General features: G+C 46.2%; 1 pseudogene; it reads right to left on the minus strand.

Annotated features, from left to right (window-relative positions):
- LOC133107587 (DNA topoisomerase 1-like) overlaps positions 1-25227 on the minus strand; it is a 33246-nt pseudogene extending 8019 nt beyond the window's left edge.
- Positions 25228-27868: the final 2641 nt, after the last annotated feature.

Here is a 27868-nt window from a genome sequence, read left to right on the forward strand (position 1 = left end):
CACCGCGTATTTGGTGAAATTATCAGTTATAACTAGAATGTTCTTTGTCCCTCGGCCATCAGGCTCTAGTGACAGGTAGTCCATACACACTAACTCGAGTGGTCGACTGGTTTTGATGTTCACCAGACAGGCTGTCTTCTCTGCTTCTCTGCTCTGCTCTGCTGTTGTCGGTCATGATGGTGAACTCAGCTCCATAGAGGTAGTCGTATAATTTGTCCCTAACTGCCCACTTGAGGGCGAGGAATTCTAGCTTGTGAGTGGGGTATCTCTTCTCACAGTTGGACAGACCTCTGCATAGGCGATGACACGCAGATGACCATCTTGTTCTTGGTAGAGAGCTGTACCAAGTCCGTATAGACTGGCGTCAGTATGTAAGATGTAGGGACATTTGGGATTAGCGACCCCTAGGATTGGAGCTGTCGTCAGTTTCTCGATGAGCATTTTGAATTCATCCTCACATTTTGATGTCCACTTTCCATCCAAGGGTTGCTTCAGATCAGCATTGGAGAAGGGCTTGGTGTTCTTAGACTTCCTCCTCGGTGGGATGTAGCCCACAGTAAGATCATTCAGTGGCTTTGCAATTTTTGCGTAATCCTGGACGAACCTTCTGTAATATCCGGTGAATCCTAAGAAGGATTGTTGGTTGGCCTTGGCCATGTGGTGAGTGCTGTGATTTTTCCAGGGTCAGTCTCTACTCCGTTTTCTGAGACAACGTGTACCAAGTATTTCACTGACTTCTGAAAGAAGTGGCATTTGTCTGGGGATAACTTCAGACCAAAGTCCTTTAGTCGGCTCAGCACATGCATGAGGCGTTGCTCGTGTTGTTCCAGGGTGCCTGAAAAGACGATTAAATCGTCCAGGAATACGAGAACTTCGTTCAGGTTCAGGCTGCCCATACACTTCTCCATGACTCTTTGAAAAGTGTTGTCGAGGACCCGGCCCTAGGCCCCCCTGATGAGAGATTGATGGGGGATGGGTTAGAAAGGAATGCATTGTTAACCCCTCGCACACGCCATCGAGGTGGTAGTAAGAACGCCCGTAAGAAGAAAAATATGTGGTTCAGAGAATGAGCAGCCATACTTGTCAGTAGAGGAGTCTGAAGTCGGGGGACTTAGATTTAGGGTTTTAAGGGGCAAGGTTAAAGTTCTGACTGAGAATACCCCAACCCTACAGGGGAGGGGCACAATGCCTGGCTAAAGAAAAACAAAAATAAGGAAAACGGAAGGGATGTCAATACCGAAAGAAAATTAATGATTAATGGCGGATGATTTACACTCAGCTATTGGCTGGATGTCCTTTGTAGATCCCTTAAGGCGCCACAAAAAGGGGCACCTGAAGAGGGTGTTGAGATGGTGGCAGGCTTTAACGTCTGGCTTGCATGAGATCAAAGTTTGGAGGAAGTCAAGGAGAGATTATGAAACTGACACAGACACCAGTGATGAATAGGTTCATTAAAAACAACATAAGGGCTAGTGTTTTTCCACTCATATATTAAGATGGTGGAAATTCCCAAACCAGAGGGGCCCATGAAATAAAATATTGGGGACAGTTCTTTTGAGGTATGAGAAAATGACAATTGGAAAAACAGAAATAATTAATATGGTCATTAAAAAACAGGTTATATAAAAGATAAATGTCTTCCCGCTTGACATAATGGGGGCATTTCTTATCAAAAAAGGTACACTTTTGCATGCAAAAAAGATATATAAGGAATAAGCTTTTAGACCTTAGAGCAGGATCCCAGAATTTGGCTTCAGAAGATATCTACGAGCTGGTGAAGAAAGAGCCACGCAGAACAACTATAACCAAGCTGGAGTGGTAATTATAATCTATATTACTTGTAGAAGTAGTAAAAGTAACATATTATAAGTTTACTTTTATATATCTTTTATTTCTCATTAGGGTACTATATAAAGTAGAAAAATGTAGAGAAATTATCATATTTAGATAAATATAATATTATAGGAATAGTTTCTTTTTAAACGTCAAGAAGGGGGAGCTATAGGATAAGGCTAAGGCCAAAGAGGATGGATATAGGAAGGGTGTACCTTGATTTTTAAACATCGTGGTGGAAAGGTAATTTAGAAAGAGCTAAGAGGGGTATATGTAACTTGCATGTGATTAGCAAACTGCAAAAGATGATATGTACACTGTAATCTGTATAACTCTATTCTTTTGATTGATTATAATAAAGTATATCTTACTATAATCATAGGTGATAAAGAGTCTTTAGAGGAATACATTGAATACAGGACATCGATTACCAGATTTGCATCACACCCTTCACTTCGAGACTGGGCTGGAAGTTCAGTAGAACTTACCAGGGCTCCAGGACGTTCGGAGTACTTGAGTTCGTCCCCGAGACACCTCATGGTGAGGTACTGCTCGTGGGAACGTGAGGTCTGAGCTCGGCAAGGGGTCCGTGGCTCACGACAGTGTTGGGTGCATTGGTGACACCTTGTGACATCCTATTGAACTCCAAAAAGCCCATGGGTGTTACAAAGGCTGTCTTGTACTTGTACTCCTCCATTTCCACTTGGTAGTAGCCGGATTTTAAATCCATTACTGAGAACCACTTTGATCCTGTGAGCGTAGCGAAGGCTTCCTCTATATTTGGAAGGGCGTACACGTCCTTGATAGTCTGGCTATTCAACCTCCGATAGTCGACACAGAGCCGGATGGCGCCACTCTTCTTCTTCGTGATGACTATCGGAGATGCGAAAGGGCTCTCAGACTCCCTAATGATGTTGGCGTCACAGAGCTCTTTCAGGTGGAGACGGACCGCCTCGTAGTCTGATGGGTGGATAGGTCGGGTAATTTGTTTGAAAGGGGTCGGATCAGAGAGACGGATCTTGTGTTTGACAGCTGTTGTGTGACCGGAGTCAAGGTCACCGACTGCAAACACCTCTGGGATGGAATTTAGCCTGTCTGTGATCCTTGCTTTCCACTCCTCTGGCAGAGGGGAATCGTTGAAGTTGAAGGTGATCTTGTTCTCAGGGCTACTAAGACACTGAGCATTGCTCTCAGCAGTGGTGGGAGAGTGCGACACTTGGTGTTCCTGGTTTTCCTTTGAAGGAGTCGGCAGTGAAGAGAGAGATAAAGGGATAGAAAGCTCAGCGATGTTGCGTCTCGCCGGCACTGTTATGTCGTGGGCAGTTTCGTTCCTGAGTAGGATAGGGACCTTGAAGGATGTCTGTCTTGGGCAGGACACAACATAACTACAGAAAAACAGACCACTGGACAGACTAAACTGAGTGGGCGGTTCTACCATCAAGGGGACTCCAGCTACAGCAGGTACGTTTCTAGTGTAACCATTTAACACCATCATTTGTCCAGCTGGGACTGTGACATTGTCCTTACTCTGCAGTTTAACTCTAGCTACTCTGCCATTGTGTTGCTCGATGTGGTACCTACTACACAGATTTCTGACTAGTGGTGCATAGGGGCAGTTCTCTGGTGTGTTCTTAGTGTCTTTGTCTCCAGCACAGGCTTTGTACAGGATGTCTAGGGTGTTAGTACCTATGAGAATAGGGACCTCGATGTTGGATCTGCAGTCTGGAACTACAAGGGCTAAAGTACTAACAGTTCCAGACTTGCCAACTATCTCTTTTGAGAAGAAAATGTCGACTGTGATATAACCTAAGTAGGGAACGACGTGCCCCCCTGCCCCCTCTACTTCTATGATATTATCTAGTGGGAGAATAGGTCTGGATGGCAGGTAAGTATAAGGGGGTCATGCTATTTTCAGAACATACACTATCATTAGACTCACTACTGCTGTCTGAGTCAGGGGCGGTAGCTACACAAGCTGGGGTCTGGTCTGTGGGCGGTACTGGTACTTCTAGCCTATCTACGCACCACTTTGCCGTAGTGTCTACCACACTGCTTATATCAAGGGGAAGATCTGGCTCAAGAAGTGTAACTGGTGCCTCTGAATCAAACTCTACTATGACTGTAGTCTTGCCCTGCACTGCATTGACCTCCCTTACTACCCTTACAACCGCTCCATACTGATTAAAAGTATCAATGATAGCATTATCAGTATCAGTGGCAGTTATTCCATACACACGCAATGACCTTTTTGCATGAACACCATACATATTCATAACATCCATTTTGCATTCGCTTAGTTCGTTTTTGAAATCAGAAAAAAGACTAATCTTTTATAATAATTTATATATAATACCTCTCCTTAAATTCTCCTGGCTGGCTCGCCACAAAGTGCTTATGGAACAGGTTCTATTTGGTCTATTTGGGCTCGCCGATCAACTTTCTCAAAGTCCACAAAAAAAAACCAACCTGCACGCAGCAGCGGCTTCAATTAGAGTTCAAACCTAAATATGAATCTTGACTGTACAGTGCTTAATCTATATCAAAGTTACATCAATTAGCGTCAACTCACGTTAAATCGCACACACAAACCAAATGCACAAATGAACTGAATGCCTCGTTCATTATTTAGCTAGTTCAGCTATCAGCATCGTGAGCTATAACTTACTTACTTCTTTCAGAGACCAATATTAATAATACAACTTTGTCTCCAATTGGTTTTTTAAATATCTACATGAAATATGAACTCATATCATCAAAATTAAATGTACATCATGAAATCATGAAAAGAAAACCATAACGGCACTGCCGTTTCATAGGCTAACATTAGCTACACGAAATGCACCCAATACTTAGCATGACTCATGAACTGAAACTCACCGGAGCTTTTGCTCGATTAAACTTGAATATTAAACAAAGAAAGGTGGACTTTTCACCGTCGGACACTTGGTCTTTGTTAATACGAAAGGTTTTACTAAACCAACTCAAATTAAAAGGGGTTATTTTAATTTTAAACCTTTATCGAAGTTTGTAGCTACTTTCTCTGCAGAAATATGTTTGCTGGTCATTTCTAGACTGACGTGACATAGTCCGCTGCGCCCTCTAGTGAAACTAGGGGGATTTACGTGAAAACACATAAATCATAGAAAACATTATTAACTTTTTCTATATAGGGGAAAAATACATGGGTTAATCCTCCCCCCCCTGAATCTGCATGTGTCCTCACATGCGCTCCAATTAAGGCGTAGGCGTCAACTGACTAATATCAGGGGAAGGTGTAAAGTTAAGAGCTTGGGAAAAAGCTTGGTCTAAACCATCTAGAATGGAGTGCATAACTAGGAGTAGGGGGTTTCCTAGTTACTTGTATGTCTATTCTTTGTCTCATAGACCTTCTGACTTCTGGTTCTTCCTCCTGTGCAGGATTTTCCTGAGAAGGTGCACAACTATCCTTAACTCCATCGGTGGTCATCCTGTCTTCCGCAGGGGATACATCTTCTCTCCTTCTAGGTTGTTGGAAGATCACATCTTCATCTTCAGAATCTGAGGACAGTTCTACGTTGGAATTATTGTTTTCAGGCAAGTCGTCAGCTGGGTTTTCTGGTAGGTTTTCAGGTAAGGTTTCGACTGCTTGATCCTCATCGACATCCAGTGCATTCTACACAACTGAGACATCAGGAGGATAGAATGCCTCTGCCTCAGGGTTTAGGCCGGATCCATTTGAGCTCGTCTGCTCTTGTTCATCCTCTAACACAGGATTATCTTTTGTCAATGGGATTTCATGGACAACAGTGATGGTTGGATATATTGTGTCCTTGGGAGTATAGTAGTACTCCATTTCGTCTTCACTGGGTTGATCAACCGTTTCCTCCAATCCTTCCTCTGTTTCCTGAGTTCTCTTCGGAGCTTTGGCTTTTGCCTTCCTTCCACTCTCTTGATCCGGTTCAGGCGATGCAGGGGGAGCGAGAATCCCACAGGGCAGCAGCAAGTCGCAGTGTATTGTCTTCTCTGGACCATCCAAAGCGGCAGGAGCCACTACGTAGACCGGAGAATCACTGATGTGTTTCACAACTTTGTACACAGTTTGGCTCCACCTGTTAGCTATCTTGTGTTTCCCTCTGATCCCGACATTCTTGACCGATGTGTTTCACAACTTTGTACACAGTTTGGCTCCACCTGTTAGCTATCTTGTGTTTCCCTCTGATCCCGACATTCTTGACCGATGTGTTTCACAACTTTGTACACAGTTTGGCTCCACCTGTTAGCTATCTTGTGTTTCCCTCTGATCCCGACATTCTTGACCGATGTGTTTCACAACTTTGTACACAGTTTGGCTCTACCTGTTAGCTATCTTGTGTTTCCCTCTGATCCCGACATTCTTGACCGATGTGTTTCACAACTTTGTACACAGTTTGGCTCTACCTGTTAGCTATCTTGTGTTTCCCTCTGATCCCGACATTCTTGACCGATGTGTTTCACAACTTTGTACACAGTTTGGCTCCACCTGTTAGCTATCTTGTGTTTCCCACTGATCCCGACATTCTTGACGAGGACAAGGTCTCCGACCTCGAGGACTGACTCTCTGACCTTGAGGTCATATCTTTGCTTGTTGCGCTGAGCTGTCTTTTTGCTGTGCTCAATGGCAAGTTTGTAGCTTTCCAAACGCCACGTCGATGGGAAGGCTTGGATGTCTTCCAAACATTAATTGGTAGGGAGAGTAGCCAGTTGTGTCATTTTACGTGCAATTGTAGGCATGCATGAGTGGCTGAACGAAGTCACGCCACTTGATCTCGTCCTCCTCTTGAAGAGTTCCGAGCATCTCCAGTAGCGTTCGGTTGAAGCGTTCCACGGGGTTTCCCTGTGGATGATAGGGTGTAGTTTGTGTCTTCTTTATGCCTCGGATCAGGCAGAGATCTTTGATTATCGCCGACTCAAAATCTCGACCTTGGTCACTGTGAAGACATTCTGGCAGTCCGTAATGGACAAAGAAATTGCTACACAAGGTCTTGGCGACAGTCTTTGCTTTCTGGTCGGCAGTAGGGACGGCCACCGCGTATTTGGTGAAATGATCAGTTATAACTAGAATGTTCTTTGTCCCTCGGCCATCAGGCTCTAGTGACAGGTAGTCCATACACACTAACTCGAGTGGTCGACTGGTTTTGATGTTCACCAGACAGGCTGTCTTCTCTGCTCTTGCCTTTCGCCAGATACATCGCTCACGTCCTGATCTTGTTGTCTACATCCATCGCCAGCCGTGGCCAATAGAAACGTGTGCGGACAAGATCCAGCGTCCTGCCGATTCCCATATGACCGACGGCATCATGCAGACTCTTCAGAGCTATTTCTCGATATTTGCTTGGAAGAACTAATTGGAAGGAAGGTTCTGTACATGCGTCTCCTGTACATAACTCCATTGTTGAGTACAAGTTGATCTGCAACTCTAAGCATGAGTCGCTCTTCCTGTTGTCTTACACGGTAGGACAGACGTTTCCCTGTACTGACAATGTTCATCACTCTGCTGATTGTGGGATCATTCCTTTGTTCTGCAGCCCAATTTTGCTGCGACATCCTGGGAAGAGTGCTCGATCCAAGGAGTAAGTCAGCTTGAGAGAACTCTGCTGGGATAGCACTCACATCGAGAGCAAGACACTGGACTAAGGCAATTGAGTGGCTTCCCTCATCACTGTCGGTAGCATTCTCTAGCTCATGTCTTTGGCAGACAACTTTCACTGCTTCTTTGGGGAAGACATGTTCAGTTTCCTCCTTCATGAACCGTGCAATGAACTGTTGCATTTTTTCGTCCTCATTCTTGGTACTGTGATCAGCCTCTTCCGGGTCATGAGGACGTCGGGACGGACCGTCCGCATCTTGATTTTGCTTGCCAGCTCTGTACTGGATGTTGAAGTTGAAGCTGGACAGGGCAGCAAGCCACCGGTGTCCTGGGGCGTCGAGCTTGGCAGAGGTCAACACGTAAGTCAACGGGTTGTTGTCAGTCATGATGGTGAACTCAGCTCCATGGAGGTAGTCGTAGAATTTGTCCGTAACTGCCCACTTGAGGGCGAGGAATTCTAGTTTGTGAGTGGGGTATCTCTTCTCACAGTTGGACAGACCTCTACTTGCAAAGGCGATGACACGCAGATGACCATCTTGTTCTTGGTAGAGAGCTGCACCAAGTCCGTATAGACTGGCGTCAGTATGTAAGATGTAGGGACATTTGGGATTAGCGAACCCTAGGATTGGAGCTGTCGTCAGTTTCTCGATGAGCATTTTGAATGCATCCTCACATTTTGATGTCCACTTTCCATCCAATGGTTGATTCAGATCAGCATTGGAGAAGGGCTTGGTGTTCTTAGACTTAAGAAGGATTTCAGTTTGCGGATGTTGGTTGGCCTTGGCCATGTGGTGAGTGCTGTGATTTTTCCAGGGTCAGTCTCTACTCCGTTTTCTGAGACAACGTGTCCCAAGTATTTCACTGACTTCTGAAAGAAGTGGCTGCCCATACACTTCTCCATGACTCTTTGAAAAGTGCTGGGCGCATTGGTGACACCTTGTGGCATCCTATTGAACTCCAAAAAGCCCATGGGTGTTACAAAGGCTGTCTTGTACTTGTCATCCTCCTCCATTTCCACTTGGTAGTAGCCGGATTTTAAATCCATTACTGAGAACCACTTTGATCCTGTGAGCGTAGCGAAGGCTTCCTCTATATTTGGAAGGGCCTTGATAGTCTGGCTATTCAACCTCCGATAGTCGACACAGAGCCGGATGGCGCCGCTCTTCTTCTTCGCGATGACTATCGGAGATGCGAAAGGGCTCTCAGACTCCCTAATGATGTTGGCGTCACAGAGCTCTTTCAGGTGGAGACGGACCGCCTCGTAGTCTGATGGGTGGATAGGTCGGGTAATTTGTTTGAAAGGGGTCGGATCAGAGAGACGGATCTTGTGTTTGACAGTTGTTGTGTGACCGTAGTCAAGGTCACCGACTGCAAACACCTCTGGGATGGAATTTAGCCTGTCTGTGATCCTTGCTTTCTACTCCTCTGACAGAGGGGAATTGTTGAAGTTGAAGGTGATCTTGTTCTCAGGGCTACTAAGACACTGAGCATTGCTCTCAGCAGTGGTGGGAGAGTGCGACACTTGGTGTTCCTGGTTTTCCTTTGAAGGAGTCGGCAGTGAAGAGAGAGATAAAGGTATAGAAAGCTCAGCGATGTTGCCTCTCGCCGGCACTGTTATGTCGTGGGCAGTTTCGTTCCTGAGTAGGATAGCAGCTCTGTGAAGTCAAGGGCTTTCTCAGATTTCAGCTCCAGCTGCATGATGAGAGTGTGGTCCCAACAGCCGCGCTTGCATTGCTCGAGGAGCTGACGGTTTGAGTCTTTTTGTTTTATCCCTTTCCGCTTCACTGCAGTGGTCAGGAGCACCTGCAGCTGTTGCAGGTACTCGGATGCTTTCTCACCTGGATTTTGATTGGTGTTCAGGAATTTGGCGAAGATCTCCTCTCCATCCTCCACAACGCCATAAGCTGAGTCCAGTAGTTTTACGTAGTCTTGGGGAGAAGGAGAGGATCCAAGCTGCTTCACAACATCTGAAGCTGGGGGAAGCAGACTCTCCAAGATTTTCCTCCGCTGTACCTCCACTGGCACACGGTCGTGAGTCATCAGTTCCACATGCAGACACCATGTCTCAGTCAGCTTCACTGGGTGGCTTTGGAACTTTGCCGGAGAAAGAACGCAGCCATTTGGACTGATTTTGTGTGGTGGAGGCATCACTCTTGATCACATGTTCGACTACAAGGCATTGTACTTCTGGTGGATTTACTACGTCGTCATCATCCAGCCTGATTGTCTTGGTGGGAGAGATTTTACTTCGAACCACAGGCTGGGGTGACATTTTAGAAACGCAGAGTAAAAGAAGTGGGTCAGGCTTCTTGTGGTCAATTTTCTTCAGAGGTCGGCGGAATAAGGGGGTCATGCTATTTTCAGAACATACACTATCATCAGACTCACTACTGCTGTCTGAGTCAGGGGCGGTAACTACACAAGCTGGGGTCTGGTCTGTGGGCGGTACTGGTACTTCTGGCCTATCTACGCACCACTTTGCCGTAGTGTCTACCACACTGCTTATATCAAGGGGAAGATCTGGTTCAAGAAGTGTAACTGGTGCCTCTGAATCAAACTCTACTATGACTGTAGTCTCGCCCTGCACTGCATTGACCTCCCTTACTACCCTTACAACCGCTCCATACTGATTAAAAGTATAAACGATAGCATTATCAGTATCGGTGGCAGTAATGCCATACACACGCAGTGACCTTTTTGCATGAACACCATACATATTCATAACATCCATTTTGCATTCACTTAGTTCGTTTTTTAAATCAGAAAAAAAACTAAAAAATTAATCGCCGACTAATTAATAATTCATATGTAATACCTCTCCTTAAATTCTCCTGGCTGGCTCGCCACAAAGTGCTTATGGAACAGGTTCTATTTGGTCTATTTGGGCTCGCCGATCAACTTTCTCAAAGTCCACAAAAAAAAACCAACCTGCACGCAGCAGCGGCTTCAATTAGAGTTCAAACCTAAATATGAATCTTGACTGTACAGTGCTTAATCTATATCAAAGTTACATCAATTAGCGTCAACTCACGTTAAATCGCACACACAAACCAAATGCACAAATGAACTGAATGCCTCGTTCATTATTTAGCTAGTTCAGCTATCAGCATCGTGAGCTATAACTTACTTACTTCTTTCAGAGACCAATATTAATAATAGAGGCTATTATTAACTAATATCAGGGGAAGGTGTAAAGTTAAGAGCTTGGGAAAAAGCTTGGTCTAAACCATCTAGAATGGAGTGCATAACTAGGAGTAGGGTGTTTCCTAGTGACTTGTATGTCAGCCTATCAGGCTCTATTATTTGTCTCATAGACCTTCTGACTTCTGGTTCTTCCTCCTGTGCAGGATTTTCCTGAGAAGGTGCACAACTATCCTTAACTCCATCGTTGGTCATCTTGTCTTCCGCAGGGGATACATCTTCTCTCCTTCTAGGTTGTTGGAAGATCACATCTTCATCTTCAGAATCTGAGGACAGTTCTACGTTGGAATTATTGTTTTCAGGCAAGTCGTCAGCTGGGTTTTCTGGTAGGTTTTCAGGTAAGGTTTCGACTGCTTGATCCTCATCGACATCCAGTGCATTCTACACAACTGAGACATCAGGAGGATAGAATGCCTCTGCCTCAGGGTTTTGGCTGGATCCATTTGAGCTCGTCTGCTCTTGTTCATCCTCTAACACAGGATTAGCTTTTGTCAATGGGATTTCATGGACAACAGTGATGGTTGGATATATTGTGTCCTTGGGAGTATAGTAGTACTCCATTTCGTCTTCACTGGGTTGATCAACCGTTTCCTCCAATCCTTCCTCTGTTTCCTGAGTTCTCTTCGGAGCTTTGGCTTTTGCCTTCCTTCCACTCTCTTGATCCGGTTCAGGCGATGCAGGGGGAGTGAGAAACCCACAGGGCAACAGCAAGTCGCGGTGTATCGTCTTCTCTGGACCATCCGAGGCGGCAGGAGCCACTACGTAGACCGGAGAATCACCAATGTGTTTCACAACTTTGTACAGTTTGGCTCCACCTGTCAGCTATCTTGTGTTTCCCTCTGATCCCGACATTCTTGACCGATGTGTTTCACAACTTTGTACACAGTTTGGCTCTACCTGTTAGCTATCTTGTGTTTCCCTCTGATCCCGACATTCTTGACCGATGTGTTTCACAACTTTGTACACAGTTTGGCTCCACCTGTTAGCTATCTTGTGTTTCCCACTGATCCCGACATTCTTGACGAGGACAAGGTCTCCGACCTCGAGGACTGACTCTCTGACCTTGAGGTCATATCTTTGCTTGTTGCGCTGAGCTGTCTTTTTGCTGTGCTCAATGGCAAGTTTGTAGCTTTCCAAACGCCACGTCGATGGGAAGGCTTGGATGTCTTCCAAACATTAATTGGTAGGGAGAGTAGCCAGTTGTGTCATTTTCCGTGCAATTGTAGGCATGCACGAGTGGCTGAACGAAGTCACGCCACTTGATCTTGTCCTCTTGAAGAGTTCCGAGCATCTCCAGTAGCGTTCGGTTGAAGCGTTCCACGGGGTTTCCCTGTGGATGATAGGGCGTAGTTTGTGTCTTCTTTATGTCTAGGAGCAGGCAGAGATCTTTGATTATCGCCGACTCAAAATCTCGACCTTGGTCGCTGTGAAGACGTTCTGGCAGTCCGTAATGGACAAAGAAATTGCTACACAAGGTCTTGGCGACAGTCTTTGTTTTCTGGTCGGCAGTAGGGACGGCCACCGCGTATTTGGTGAAATGATCAGTTATAACTAGAATGTTCTTTGTCCCTCGGCCATCAGGCTCTAGTGACAGGTAGTCCATACACACTAACTCGAGTGGTCGACTGGTTTTGATGTTCACCAGACAGGCTGTCTTCTCTACTCTTGCCTTTCGCCTGATACATCGCTCACATGTCCTGATCTCGTTGTCTACATCCATCGCCAGCCGTGGCCAATAGAAACGTGAGCGGACAAGATCCAGTGTCCTGCCGATTCCCATATGACCGACGGCATCATGCAGACTCTTCAGAGCTATTTCTCGATATTTGCTTGGAAGAACTAATTGGAAGGAAGGTTCTGTACATGCGTCTCCTGTACATAACTCCATTGTTGAGTACAAGTTGATCTGCAACTCTAAGCATGAGTCGCTCTTCCTGTTGTCTTACACGGTAGGACAGACGTTTCCCTGTACTGACAATGTTCATCACTCTGCTGATTGTGGGATCATTCCTTTGTTCTGCAGCCCAATTTTGCTGCGACATCCTGGGAAGAGTGCTCGATCCAAGGAGTAAGTCAGCTTGAGAGAACTCTGCTGGGATAGCACTCACATCAAGAGCAAGACACTGGAATAGGGCAATTGAGTGGCTTCCCTCATCACTGTCAGTAGCATTCTCTAGCTCATGTCTTTGACAGACAGCTTTCACTGCTTCTTTGGGGAAGACATGTTCAGTTTCCTCCTTCATGAACCGTGCAATGAACTGTTGCATTTTTTCGTCCTCATTCTTGGTACTGTGATCAGCCTCTTCCGGGTCATGAGGACGTCGGGACAGACCGTCCGCATCTTGATTTTGCTTGCCAGCTCTGTACTGGATGTTGAAGTTGAAGCTGGACAGGGCAGCAAGCCACCGGTGTCCTGGGGCGTCGAGCTTGGCAGAGGTCAACACGTAAGTCAACGGGTTGTTGTCGGTCATGATGGTGAACTCAGCTCCATAGAGGTAGTCGTAGAATTTGTCCGTAACTGCCCACTTGAGGGCGAGGAATTCTAGTTTGTGAGTGGGGTATCTCTTCTCACAGTTGGACAGACCTCTACTTGCAAAGGCGATGACACGCAGATGACCATCTTGTTCTTGGTAGAGAGCTGCACCAAGTCCGTATAGACTGGCGTCAGTATGTAAGATGTAGGGACATTTGGGATTAGCGAACCCTAGGATTGGAGCTGTCGTCAGTTTCTCGATGAGCATTTTGAATGCATCCTCACATTTTGATGTCCACTTTCCATCCAAGGGTTGCTTCAGATCAGCATTGGAGAAGGGCTTGGTGTTCTTAGACTTCCTCCTCGGTGGGATGTAGCCCACAGTAAGATCATTCAGTGGCTTTGCAATTTTTGCGTAATCCTGGATGAACCTTCTGTAATATCCGGTGAATCCTAAGAAGGATTTCAGTTTGCGGATGTTGGTTGGCCTTGGCCATGTGGTGAGTGCTGTGATTTTTCCAGGGTCAGTCTCTACTCCGTTTTCTGAGACAACGTGTACCAAGTATTTCACTGACTTCTGAAAGAAGTGGCATTTGTCTGGGGATAACTTCAGACCAAAGTCCTTTAGTCGGCTCAGCACATGCATGAGGCGTTGCTCGTGTTGTTCCAGGGTGCCTGAAAAGACGATTAAATCGTCCAGGAATACGAGAACTTCGTTCAGGTTCAGGCTGCCCATACACTTCTCCATGACTCTTTGAAAAGTGTTGGGTGCATTGGTAGTAGCCGGATTTTAAATCCATTACTGAGAACCACTTGAACCTGTGAGCGTAGCGAAGGCTTCCTCTATATTTGGAAGGGCGTACACGTCCTTGATAGTCTGGCTATTCAACCTCCGATAGTCGACACAGAGCCGGATGGCGCCACTCTTCTTCTTCGCGATGACTATCGGAGATGCGAAAGGGCTCTCAGACTCCCTAATGATGTTGGCGTCACAGAGCTCTTTCAGGTGGAGACGGACCGCCTCGTAGTCTGATGGGTGGATAGGTCGGGTAATTTGTTCGAAAGGGGTCGGATCAGAGAGACGGATCTTGTGTTTGACAGCTGTTGTGTGACCGTAGTCAAGGTCACCGACTGCAAACACCTCTGGGATGGAATTTAGCCTGTCTGTGATCCTTGCTTTCCACTCCTCTGGCAGAGGGGAATCGTTGAAGTTGAAGGTGATCTTGTTCTCAGGGCTACTAAGACACTGAGCATTGCTCTCAGCAGTGGTGGGAGAGTGCGACACTTGGTGTTCCTGGTTTTCCTTTGAAGGAGTCGGCAGTGAAGAGAGAGATAAAGGGATAGAAAGCTCAGCGATGTTGCGTCTCGCCGGCACTGTTATGTCGTGGGCAGTTTCGTTCCTGAGTAGGATAGGGACCTTGAAGGATGTCTGTCTTGGGCAGGACAGGACATAACTACAGAAAAACAGACCACTGGGCAGACTAAACTGAGTGGGCGGTTCTACCATCAAGGGGACTCCAGCTACAGCAGGTATGTTTCTAGTTTAACCATTTAACACCATCTTTTGTCCAGCTGGGACTGTGACATTGTCCTTACTCTGCAGTTTAACTCTAGCTACACTGTCATTGTGTTGCTCGATCTGGTACCTACTACACAGATTTCTGACTAGTGGTGCATAGGGGCAGTTCTCTGGTGTGTTCTTAGTGTCTTTGTCTACAGCACAGGCTTCGTACAGGATGTCTAGGGTGTTAGTACCTATGAGAATAGGGACCTCGGACCTGCAGTCTGGAACTACAAGGGCTAAAGTACTAACAGTTCCAGACTTGCCAGCTATCTCTTTTGAGAAGAAAAAGTCGACTTCGATATAACCTAAGTAGGGAACGACGTGCCCCCCTGCCCCCTCTACTTCTATGATATTTTCTAGTGGGAGAATGGGTCTGGATGGCAGGTAAGTATCATGAAAAGACTTAGATATAATGGTCACCTGTGAGCCTGAGCCAAGAAGGGAACTACACCAATTTCCTTCGATAGTGATTACTGCAGTGCATCGTGGTCCAACTAAGCCATTGATAAGCTTGTCAGTGGACTGGGTAAGTGCATGGCATTTGGGGGTTCTGTTGTGTTTTGACTCTCAATGTTGTCGGCCTCAGTATGTCCCGCTACTGAAACCCTATCCAGTTTGACGGCAGGTCTTGCGTGGCCTTCCACAGATCTTGTTTTGTACGCAGCTCTTGATACTTTTTGTCGACAGCCAGTTTGTTGGCTGGGTTTTCACACACTTTGGCTATGTGGCCATCTTCGCCACATTTGAAGCAGAACCAGGCTCTAGGTTGCTTTGGTGTCGCCCGTTGGGCTTGAGCTTCAACTCGAGGTGTGGGCTGTTCTTGTTTTTCAGCTGCACGTGGCTTGTCTTCCCTTCCTCTTTTAGGTTTCCTTGTGCTCAGCTGCGTCTGCAGCTCTGTAACCTGTTTTCTCAGGCTCTCTGTCTCAGAGATATACGCCTGTAGGACTCCGTGATTTGGATTGGTGAATGGATCGAGTCCGGACACAGCCTGCACATTAGCCGTGGGCTTCAGCTTGGAGCTCCCGAAATGGCGGTGCATGCGGTCCATTTTTGTGGCTCTCCTGTCCTCTTCGGTTCGCAGCTCCAGCAGCAGCTCTGCGAAGTCAAGGGCTTTCTCAGATTTCAGCTCCAGCTGCATGATGAGAGTGTGGTCCCAACAGCCACGCTTGAATTGCTTGAGGAGCTGACGGTTTGAGTCTTTTTGTTTTATCCCTTTCCGCTTCACTGCAGTGGTCAGGAGCACCTGCAGCCGTTGCAGGTACTCGGATGCTTTCTCACCCGGATTTTGATTGGTGTTCAGGAATTTGGCGAAGATCTCCTCTCCATCCTCCACAACGCCATAAGCTGAGTCCAGTAGTTTTACATAGTCTTGGGGAGAAGCAGAGGATCCAAGCTGCTTCACAACATCTGAAGCTGGGGGAAGCAGACTCTCCAAGATTTTCCTCCGCTGTACCTCCACTGGCACACGGTCGTGAGTCATCAGTTCCACATGCAGACACCATGTCTCAGTCAGCTTCACTGGGTGGCTTTGGAACTTTGCCGGAGAAAGACTGCAGCCATTTGGACTGATTTTGTGTGGTGGAGGCATCACTCTTGATCACATGTTCGACTACAAGGCGTTGTGCTTCTGGTGGATTTACTACGTCGTCATAAGGGGGTGATGCTATTTTCAGAACATACACTATCATCAGACTCACTACTGCTGTCTGAGTCAGGGGCGGTAACTACACAAGCTGGGGTCTGGTCTGTGGGCGGTACTGGTACTTCTGGCCTATCTACGCACCACTTTGCCGTAGTGTCTACCACACTGCTTATATCAAGGGGAAGATCTGGCTCAAGAAGTGTAACTGGTGCCTCTGAATCAAACTCTACTATGACTGTAGTCTCGCCCTGCACTGCATTGACCTCCCTTACTACCCTTACAACCGCTCCATACTGATTAAAAGTATAAACGATAGCATTATCAGTATCAGTGGCAGTAATGCCATACACACGCAGTGACCTTTTTGCATGAACACCATACATATTCATAACATCCATTTTGCATTCACTTAGTTTGTTTTTGAAATCAGAAAAAAAATATTAATCATCAGCTAATTAATAATTAATATATAATACCTCTCCTTAAATACTCCTGGCTGGCTCGCCACAAAGTGCTTATGTAACAGGTTCTCTTCGTGCCTAGATATCTGATGCATTAATTCTTATCAAAACTCAAAGGGTTAAACACTCTAGTAAAGGGTTAAAGACTCTAGGTTGACTATGAGTATTCAAGGCACACGGACAAGGTATAAAAAAACAAATATTAAATGACGGTCTTTTATTAGCAATAATCGAATCCCTTATCAATAATATCAAACATATGTACACATTGGCCAATAAGATTTCCTGTGACTAATAGGTTGGTTCAGAGCGCTCAATTTGCTTATCTGTCTCCTGTGCGTTGCTGCAGCCTGGGCACATGGTGATGCTGTTCCTGGCGCGTGCAGCGTGCCGGGTGGAGAACATGCAGAGTGGAGCGCGTGCATGCAGTTGAGCTCGGGCGCTCGTGCTCGGGGGTCCTGGCTCGCCGATCAACTTCCTCAAAGTCCACAAAAAAAACCAACCTGCACGCAGCAGCGGCTTCAATTTGAGTTCAAACCTAAATATGAATCTTGACTGTACAGTGCTTAATCTAGATCAAAGTTACATCAATTAACGTCAACTCACGTTAAATCGCACACACGAACCAAATGCACAAATTAACTGAATGCCTCGTTCATTATTTAGCTAGTTCAGCTATAATTCAGCTATAATGATACAACTTTGTCTCCGATTGGTTTTTTAAATATATACATGAAATATGAACTAATATCATCAAAATTAAATGTACATCATGAAATCACGAAAAGAAAACCATAACGGCACTGCCGTTTCATAGGCTAACATTAGCTACACGAAATGCACCCAATACTTAGCATGACTCATGAACTGAAACTCAACGAAGCTTCTGCTCGATTAAACTTGAATATTAAACAATGAAAGGTGGACTTTTCACCGTCGGACACTTGGTCTTTGTTAATACGAAAGGTTTTACTAAACCAACTCAAATTAAAAGGGGTTATTTTCATTTTAAACCTTTATCAAAGTTTGTAGGTACTTTCTCTGCAGTAGGCGTCACCTGACTAATATCAGGGGAAGGTGTAAAGTTAAGAGCTTGGGAAAAAGCTTGGTCTAAACCAGGGGTCGGCAACCCTGGTCCTGGAGAGCCGCAGGGTGTGCTGGCTTTCGTTGTTGCTTGGCATTAATTGATCAATGAAAGCCGTTGATTACACAGTTAACTCACCTCACCTGGTTTCTTGGGTCTGAGTCGCTTGCTTATTTTAAGGTGGAGACGAAAGCCAGCACACCCTGCGGCTCTCCAGGTGACTTGTATGTCAACCTATCAGGCTCTATTCTTTGTCTCATAGACCTTCTGACTTCTGGTTCTTCCTCCTGTGCAGGATTTTCCTGAGAAGGTGCACAACTATCCTTAACTCCATCGTTGGTCATCCTGTCTTCCGCAGGGGATACATCTTCTCTCCTTCTAGATTGTTGGAAGATCACATCTTCATCTTCAGAATCTGAGGACAGTTCTACGCTGGAATTATTGTTTTCAGGCAAGTCGTCAGCTGGGTTTTCTGGGAGGTTTTCAGGTAAGGTTTCGACTGCTTGATCCTCATCGACATCCAGTGCATCCTGCACAACTGAGACATCAGGAAGATAGAATGCCTCTGCCTCAGGGTTTAGGTTGGATCCATTTGAGCTTGTCTGCTCTTGTTCATCCTCTAACACAGGATTAGCTTTTGTCAATGGGATTTCATGGACAACAGTGATGGTTGGATATGTTGTGTCCTTGGGAGTATAGTAGTACTCCATTTCGTCTTCACTGGGTTGATCAACCGTTTCCTCCAATCCTTCCTCTGTTTCCTGAGTTCTCTTCGGAGCTTTGGCTTTTGCCTTCCTTCCACTCTCTTGATCCGGTTCAGGCGATGCAGGGGGAGCGGGAAACCCACAGTGCAACAGCAAGTCACGGTGTATCGTCTTCTCTGGACCATCCGAGGCGGAAGGAGCCACTACATAGACCGGAGAATCACTGATGTGTTTCACAACTTTGTACACAGTTTGGCTCCACCTGTTAGCTATCTTGTGTTTCCCTCTGATCCCGACATTCTTGACCGATGTGTTTCACAACTTTCTACACAGTTTGGCTCCACCTGTTAGCTATCTTGTATTTCCCTCTGATCCCGACATTCTTGACCGATGTGTTTCACAACTTTGTACACAGTTTGGCTCCACCTGTTAGCTATCTTGTGTTTCCCTCTGATCCCGACATTCTTGACCGATGTGTTTCACAACTTTCTACACAGTTTGGCTCCACCTGTTAGCTATCTTGTATTTCCCTCTGATCCCGACATTCTTGACCGATGTGTTTCACAACTTTGTACACAGTTTGGCTCCACCTGTTAGCTATCTTGTGTTTCCCTCTGATCCCGACATTCTTGACGAGGACGAGGTCTCCGACCTCGAGGACTGACTCTCTGACCTTGAGGTCATATCTTTGCTTGTTGCGCTGAGCTGTCTTTTTGCTGTGCTCAATGGCAAGTTTGTAGCTTTCCTGTAAACTTTCCCTCAGTTTCTTCAAATACTCAGTGTGTCTTTGCTCTGTTCCTCTAGATGGAGTCCAAACGCCACGTCGATGGGAAGGCTTGGATGTCTTCCAAACATTAATTGGTAGGGAGAGTAGCCAGTTGTGTCATTTTTCGTGCAATTGTAGGCATGCACGGTGGCTGAACGAAGTCACACCACTTGATCTTGTCCTCCTCTTGAAGAGTTCCGAGCATCTCCAGTAGCGTTCGGTTGAAGCGTTCCACGGGGTTTCCCTGTGGATGATAGGGCGTAGTTTGTGTCTTCTTTATGCCTAGGATCAGGCAGAGATCTTTGATTATCGCCGTCTCAAAATCTCGACCTTGGTCGCTGTGAAGACGTTCTGGCAGTCCGTAATGGACAAAGAAATTGCTACACAAGGTCTTGGCGACAGTCTTTGTTTTCTGGTCGGCAGTAGGGACGGCCACCGCGTATTTGGTGAAATGATCAGTTATAACTAGAATGTTCTTTGTCTCTCGGCCATCAGGCTCTAGTGACAGGTAGTCCATACACACTAACTCGAGTGGTCGACTGGTTTTGATGTTCACCAGACCAGTCTTCTCTGCTCTTGCCTTTCGCCTGATACATCGCTCACATGTCCTGATCTTGTTGTCTACATCCATCGCCAGCCGTGGCCAATAGAAACGTGTGCGGACAAGATCCAGCGTCCTGCCGATTCCCATATGAGCGACGGCATCATGCAGACTCTTCAGAGCCATTTCTCGATATTTGCTTGGAAGAACTAATTGGAAGGAAGGTTCTGTACATGCGTCTCCTGTACATAACTCCATTGTTGAGTACAAGTTGATTTGCAACTCTAAGCATGAGTCGCTCTTCCTGTTGTCTTACACGGTAGGACAGACGTTTCCCTGTCCTGACAATGTTCATCACTCTGCTGATTGTGGGATCATTCCTTTGTTCTGCAGCCCAATTTTGCTGCGACATCCTGGGAAGAGTGCTCGATCCAAGGAGTAAGTCAGCTTGAGAGAACTCTGCTGGGATAGCACTCACATCAAGAGCAAGACACTGGACTAGGGCAATTGAGTGGCTTCCCTCATCACTGTCGGTAGCATTCTCTAGCTCATGTCTTTGACAGACAGCTTTCACTGCTTCTTTGGGGAAGACATGTTCAGTTTCCTCCTTCATGAACCGTGCAATGAACTGTTGCATTTTTTCGTCCTCATTCTTGGTACTGTGATCAGCCTCTTCCGGGTCATGAGGACGTCGGGACAGACCGTCCGCATCTTGATTTTGCTTGCCAGCTCTGTACTGGATGTTGAAGTTGAAGCTGGACAGGGCAGCAAGCCACTGTTGTCCTGGGGCGTCGAGCTTGGCAGAGGTCAACACGTAAGTCAACGGGTTGTTGTCGGTCATGATGGTGAACTCAGCTCCATAGAGGTAGTCGTAGAATTTGTCCGTAACTGCCCACTTGAGGGCGAGGAATTCTAGTTTGTGAGTGGGGTATCTCTTCTCACAGTTGGACAGACCTCTACTTGCAAAGGCGATGACACACAGATGACCATCTTGTTCTTGGTAGAGAGCTGCACCAAGTCCGTATAGACTGGCGTCAGTATGTAAGATGTAGGGACATTTGGGATTAGCGAACCCTAGGATTGGAGCTGTCGTCAGTTTCTCGATGAGCATTTTGAATGCATCCTCACATTTTGATGTCCACTTTCCATCCAAGGGTTGCTTCAGATCAGCATTGGAGAAGGGCTTGGTGTTCTTAGACTTAAGAAGGATTTCAGTTTGCGGATGTTGGTTGGCCTTGGCCATGTGGTGAGTGCTGTGATTTTTCCAGGGTCAGTCTCTACTCCGTTTTCTGAGACAACGTGTCCCAAGTATTTCACTGACTTCTGAAAGAAGTGGCTGCCCATACACTTCTCCATGACTCTTTGAAAAGTGCTGGTGACACCTTGTGGCATCCTATTGAACTCTCGCGATGACTATCCGAGATGCGAAAGGGCTCTCAGACTCCCTAATGATGCTGGCGTCACAGAGCTCTTTCAGGTGGAAACGGACCGCCTCGTAGTCTGATGGGTGGCTAGGTCGGGTAATTTGTTTGAAAGGGGTCGGATCAGAGAGACGGATCTTGTGTTTGACAGTTGTTGTGTGACCGTAGTCAAGGTCACCGACTGCAAACACCTCTGGGATGGAATTTAGCCTGTCTGTGATCCTTGCTTTCTACTCCTCTGACAGAGGGGAATTGTTGAAGTTGAAGGTGATCTTGTTCTCTGGGCTACTAAGACACTGAGCATTGCTCTCAGCAGTGGTGGGAGAGTGCGACACTTGGTGTTCCTGGTTTTCCTTTGAAGGAGTCGGCAGTGAAGAGAGAGATAAAGGGATAGAAAGCTCAGCGATGTTGCGTCTCGCCGGCACTGTTATGTCGTGGGCAGTTTCGTTCCTGAGTAGGATAGGGACCTTGAAGGATGTCTGTCTTGGGCAGGACAGGACATAACTACAGAAAAACAGACCACTGGGCAGACTAAACTGAGTGGGCGGTTCTACCATCAAGGGGACTCCAGCTACAGCAGGTACGTTTCTAGTGTAACCATTTAACACCATCTTTTGTCCAGCTGGGACTGTGACATTGTCCTTACTCTGCAGTTTAACTCTAGCTACTCTGCCATTGTGTTGCTCGATCTGGTACCTACTACACAGATTTCTGACTAGTGGTGCATAGGGGCAGTTCTCTGGTGTGTTCTTAGTGTCTTTGTCTACAGCACAGGCTTTGTACAGGATGTCTAGGGTGTTAGTACCTATGAGAATAGGGACCTCGATGTTGGATCTGCAGTCTGGAACTACAAGGGCTAAAGTACTAACAGTTCCAGACTTTCCAACTATCTCTTTTGAGAAGAAAATGCCGACTGTGATATAACCTAAGTAGGGAACGACGTGCCCCCCTGCCCCCTCTACTTCTATGATATTATCTAGTGGGAGAATAGGTCTGGATGGCAGGTAAGTATCATGAAAAGACTTAGATATAGTGGTCACCTGTGAGCCTGAGTCAAGAAGGGAAGTACACCGATTTCCTTCGATAGTGATTACTGCAGTGCATCGTGGTCCAACTAAGCCATTGATAAGCTTATCAGTGGACTGGGTAAGTGCATGGCATTTGGGGGTTCTGTTGTGTTTTGACTCTGACTCGGAACTATCATTGGGACTCTCAATGTTGTCGGCCTCAGTATGTCCCGCTACTGAAACCCTATCCAGTTTGATGGCAGGTCTTGCGTGGCCTTCCACAGATCTTGTTTTGTACGCAGCTCTTGATACTTTTTGTCGGGTTTTCACACCCTTTGGCTATGTGGCCATCTTCGCCACATTTGAAGCAGAACCAGGCTCTAGGTTGCTTTGGCGTCGCCCGTTGGGCTTGAGCTTCAACTCGAGGTGTGGGCTGTTCTTGTTTTTCAGCTGCATGTGGCTTGTCTTCCCTATCTCTTTTAGGTTTCCTTGTGGCTCTCCTGTCCTCTTCGGTTCGCAGCTCCAGCAGCAGCTCTGCGAAGTCAAGGGCTTTCTCAGATTTCAGCTCCAGCTGCATGATGAGAGTGTGGTCCCAACAGCTGCGCTTGAATTGCTTGAGGAGCTGACGGTTTGAGTCTTTTTGTTTTATCCCTTAACGCTTCACTGCAGTGGTCAGGTGCACCTGCAGCCGTTCAGGAATTTGGCGAAGATCTCCTCTCCATCCTCCACAACGCCATAAGCTGAGTCCAGTAGTTTTACATAGTCTTGGGGAGATGCAGAGGGTCCAAGCTGCTTCACAACATCCGAAGCTGGGGGAAGCAGACTCTCCAAGATTTTCCTCCGCTGTACCTCCACTGGCACATAGTCGTGAGTCATCAGTTCCACATGCAGACACCATGTCTCAGTCAGCTTCACCGGGTGGCTTTGGAACTTTGCCGGAGAAAGAATGCAGCCATTTGGACTGATTTTGTGTGGTGGAGGCATCACTCTTGATCACATGTTCGACTACAAGGCGTTGTGCTTCTGGTGGATTTACTACGTCGTCATCATCCAGCCTGATTGTCTTGGTGGGAGAGATTTCACTTCGAACCACAGGCTGGGGTGACATTTTAGAAACGCAGAGTAAAAGAAGTGGGTCAGGCTTCTTGTGGTCAATCTTCTTCAGAGGTCGGCGGAATAAGGGGGTCATGCTATTTTCAGAACATACACTATCATCAGACTCACTACTGCTGTCTGAGTCAGGGGCGGTAACTACACAAGCTGGGGTCTGGTCTGTGGGCGGTAGTGGTACTTCTAGCCTATCTACGCACCACTTTGCCGTAGTGTCTACCACACTGCTTATATCAAGGGGAAGATCTGGCTCAAGAAGTGTAACTGGTGCCTCTGAATCAAACTCTACTATGACTGTAGTCTCGCTCTGCACTGCATTGACTACCTTTACAACCGTTCCATACTGATTAAAAGTATAAACGATAGCATTATCAGTATCGGTGGCAGTAATGCCATACACACGCAGTGACCTTTTTGCATGAACAACATACATATTCATAACATCCATTTTGCATTCACTTAGTTTGTTTTTGAAATCAGAAAAAAAATATTAATCATCGGCTAATTAATAATTAATATATAATACCTCTCCTTAAATATTCCTGGCTGGCTCGCCACAAAGTGCTTATGTAACAGGTTCTCTTCGTGCCTAGATATCTGATGCATTAATTCTTATCAAAACTCAAAGGGTTAAACACTCTAGTAAAGGGTTAAAGACTCTAGGTTGACTATGAGTATTCAAGGCACACGGACAAGGTATAAAAAAACAAATATTAAATGACGGTCTTTTATTAGCAATAATCTAATCCCTTATCAATAATATCAAACATATGTACACATTGGGCAATAAGATTTCCTGTGACTAATAGGTTGGTTCAGAGCGCTCAATTTGCTTATCTGTCTCCTGTGCGTTGCTGCAGCCTGGGCACATGGTGATGCTGTTCCTGGCGCGTGCAGCGTGCCGGGTGGAGAACATGCAGAGTGGAGCGCGTGCATGCAGTTGAGCTCGGGCGCTCGTGCTCGGGGGTCCTGGCTCGCCGATCAACTTCCTCAAAGTCCACAAAAAAAACCAACCTGCACGCAGCAGCGGCTTCAATTTGAGTTCAAACCTAAATATGAATCGTGACTGTACAGTGCTTAATCTATATCAAAGTTACATCAATTAGCATCAACTCACGTTAACTCGCACGCACGAACCAAATGCACGAATGAACTGAATGCCTCGTTCATTATTTAGCTAGTTCAGCTATCAGCATCGTGAGCTATAACTTACTTACTTCTTTCAGAGACCAATATTAGTCATACAACTTTGTCTTCGATTGGTTTTTTAAATATCTACATGAAATATGAACTCATATCATCAAAATTAAATGTACATCAATGACACTTGGTCTTTGTTAATACTAAAGGTTTTACTAAACCAACTGAAATTAAAAGGGGTTATTTAAATTTTAAACCTTTATCGAAGTTTGTAGCTACTTTCTCTGCAGAAATCTGTTTGCTGGTAATTTCTAGACTGACGTGACATAGTCAGCTGCGCCCTCTAGTGGAACTAGGGGGATTTACGTGAAAACACATAAATCGTAGAAAACATTATTAACCCTTTCTATATAGGGGAAAAATACATGGGTTAGACTTGGATTCAATTTCACTGCTTTCTCTGAGCACAGATAACACACCCTCACACAAACACTCTTCTTTCCCTCGACATGTTTTAAACATAACATGCAATGTCAGAAGCGTTGCCGCTCCATCAACGCACTCACCGTCGTAGTAGAAATTGACATCATCGGGAAACAGTTGGTATTCCGCAGGAAACAGCGGTCCCCTGTGCTCCAGGAACCTCCATTTGGTCCCGTCTTCATTCCTTTCTTCCTCCCACCTTACGGGAGGGGGGGGGCGGACCAAATGGAAGCAGGGAAAGAGGAAGTGAGATCATTCCCCCATGGACAGGAAAGCTATGAAAGCAGTTTAGCCACTTCCTTGGCAACTGCATATTCCAAATGACGATTGATGACAGGTTATTTTAATATTGTTTTCATTATATGGTCAATTATAGAATTTTTAATGTATTTTTATATAGATTTTCTGAATACTATACACCCATCTGTAGTATATGAATTTCCATGACTCCCTCATTGGCCAACACATGGCCTGCTATCGACTTTGTGCTCATGCATAAAGGAACGCCCATACACACCAACACAAATACACACACACACACACACACATAAAGAAACAAAGAGACACACACACAGCATGTTCTGTACCATCTCCGTTGCTGGTTCCCTTCTTTCCTCATGACCTTAATGGGCCTCACAGGCTTAAGGTCCTCATCAGGATTGTTTGTCCAAGACACCAGACAGTCTGTCCCTTCCTTAGGTTCCTGGGATGGGAAGAGCAAAGGTTAACTGTTCAATCAAAGAATGGGAAACACTTCCTCAGCTACTGTGTGTGCGTACATGCATGTGTGTGTTTGTGTGTGAGAGTGTGTGTGTTTGTGTGTACACACACCTGTTTTGTGTCCTTAATCCTCGGCTCTTCGTGCTTTCTTAATCACCTCCTTCTCTTGGCTTTTCTTATCAATGATCATCCTCTTAATCCCCGCCTCTTTTTTCTCATTAATCATCTCCTTCGGCCCTGCCCCTTTTTCTGCCTTTGTATTCACATCTGTGTTCTCTCAAGTCATGTGCTTTACAAGCTCCGCCTGTCTCCCTCAGAAGCTCCAGTCCTGTTGCCTGTTTCTTCTCCATCACCTTTAGAAGCTCATCTCCCTTTAGCTCTTTTCGCATGGCTTCTTTTTCCTTCTTAATTCTCATCAAATGTGTCTTTAGTCCAAGTCCTTTCTGTTCTGCAGTGTCCTTTGAATTCTTCCTCACCTCTACCTCCTCATGAATCATCTCCCTGAGCCCCGCCTCATTTTGTGCCTTTGTAACCTCCTCCTTCATTAGCCCCGCCTCATTTTGTGCCTTTGTAACCTCCTCCTCCTTTAGCCCCGCCTCATTTTGTGCCTTTGTAACCTCCTCCTTTAGCCCCGCCTCATTTTGTGCCTTTTTAAGCACCTCCTTCATTAGCCCCGCCTCATTTTGTGCCTTTGTAACCTCCTCCTTTAGCCCTGCCTCATTTTGTGCCTTTTTAAGCACCTCCTTCTTTAGCCCCGCCTCATCCATTACATTACATTATTGGCATTTGGCAGACGCTCTTATCCAGAGCGACGTACAACAAAGTGCATACCTATAACCAGGGATAAATGCACTGAAAGACCCTAGAGGGAAGTACAATTAAAATTGCTACCCGTACAACAAAGATAAGGACCAGGGCCTATTTTTTTATTTTTATTTTATTTTATTTTTTTTAACAACAAATAAACAAACAACAAAGCAAAAGTGACCAAACTTAACTATCCAAATACTGCTTACCTAGGCAACTAAAAAATACTGAAACACAACGTAAATCACAGACAACGATTAAGGTTCACAGGGAGGTAGGGAGGGATGGGGAGAGGTGCTGCTTGAAGAGGTGCATCTTCAGTTTGCGCTTGAAGGTGGGGAGAGATTCTACAGTTCTGACTTCAACGGGGAGTTTGTTCCACCACCGTGGAGCCAGAACAGACAGTAGTTGTGAGCGTGAGGTGGAGGTGCGGAGAGGGGGGAGTGCCAAGAGGCCTGTGGAGGCTGAACAAAGAGGTCTGGCAGGGGTGTAGGGTCTGATGATTTTTTGTAGGTAAGCTGGGGAAGACCCCTTAACTGCTTGGAAGGCTAGCACCAATGTTTTGAATTTGATGCGAGCCATGACAGGCAGCCAAGTGGAGGGAAGTAAGCAGGGGGGTGACGTGTGAGTATTTGGGAAGGTTGAAGACCAGACAAGCTGCTACATTCTGGATAAGTTGGAGGTCTGATGGCGGACGCTGGAAGGCCAGCTAAGAGGGAATTGCAGTAGTCGGGGTGGGACAGAACCATCGCTTGGACCAGGAGCTGGGTCGAGTAGGGGGATTCTCCGTATGTTGTATAGGAAGAACCTGCATGACCGGGTCACCGCCGCTATGTCAAGGGCGGCCTGTAGCGTAGTGGTTAGGGTAAATGACTGGGACACGCAAGGTCAGTGGTTCTAATCCCGGTGAAGCCACAATAAGATCCGCACAGCCGTTGGGCCCTTGAGCAAGGCCCTTAACCCTGCATTGCTCCAGGGGAGGATTGTCCCCTGCTTAGTCTAATCAACTGTACGTCGCTCTGGATAAGAGCGTCTGCCAAATGCCAATAATGTAATGTAATGTAATGTAATGTTCTCGGAAAGGGACAGTCTGCTGTCCATCACCACGCCGAGGTTCCTTGCACTGGGTGATGGCGTGAGTGTGGTATCCCCAAGGGAAATGAAGAGATCCAGATGGGGAGAGGTCTAAGCAGGGATGAATATCATTTCAGTCTTACCTGGGTTGAGCTTTAGATGGTGGTTGTCCATCCAGCTCTGGATGTCACTCAGGCAAGCAGAGATACGGGCTGAAACCTGTGTATCAGAT

This window comes from Conger conger, chromosome 13 (assembly GCF_963514075.1).
Source record: "Conger conger chromosome 13, fConCon1.1, whole genome shotgun sequence".
NCBI lineage: Eukaryota > Metazoa > Chordata > Actinopteri > Anguilliformes > Congridae > Conger > Conger conger.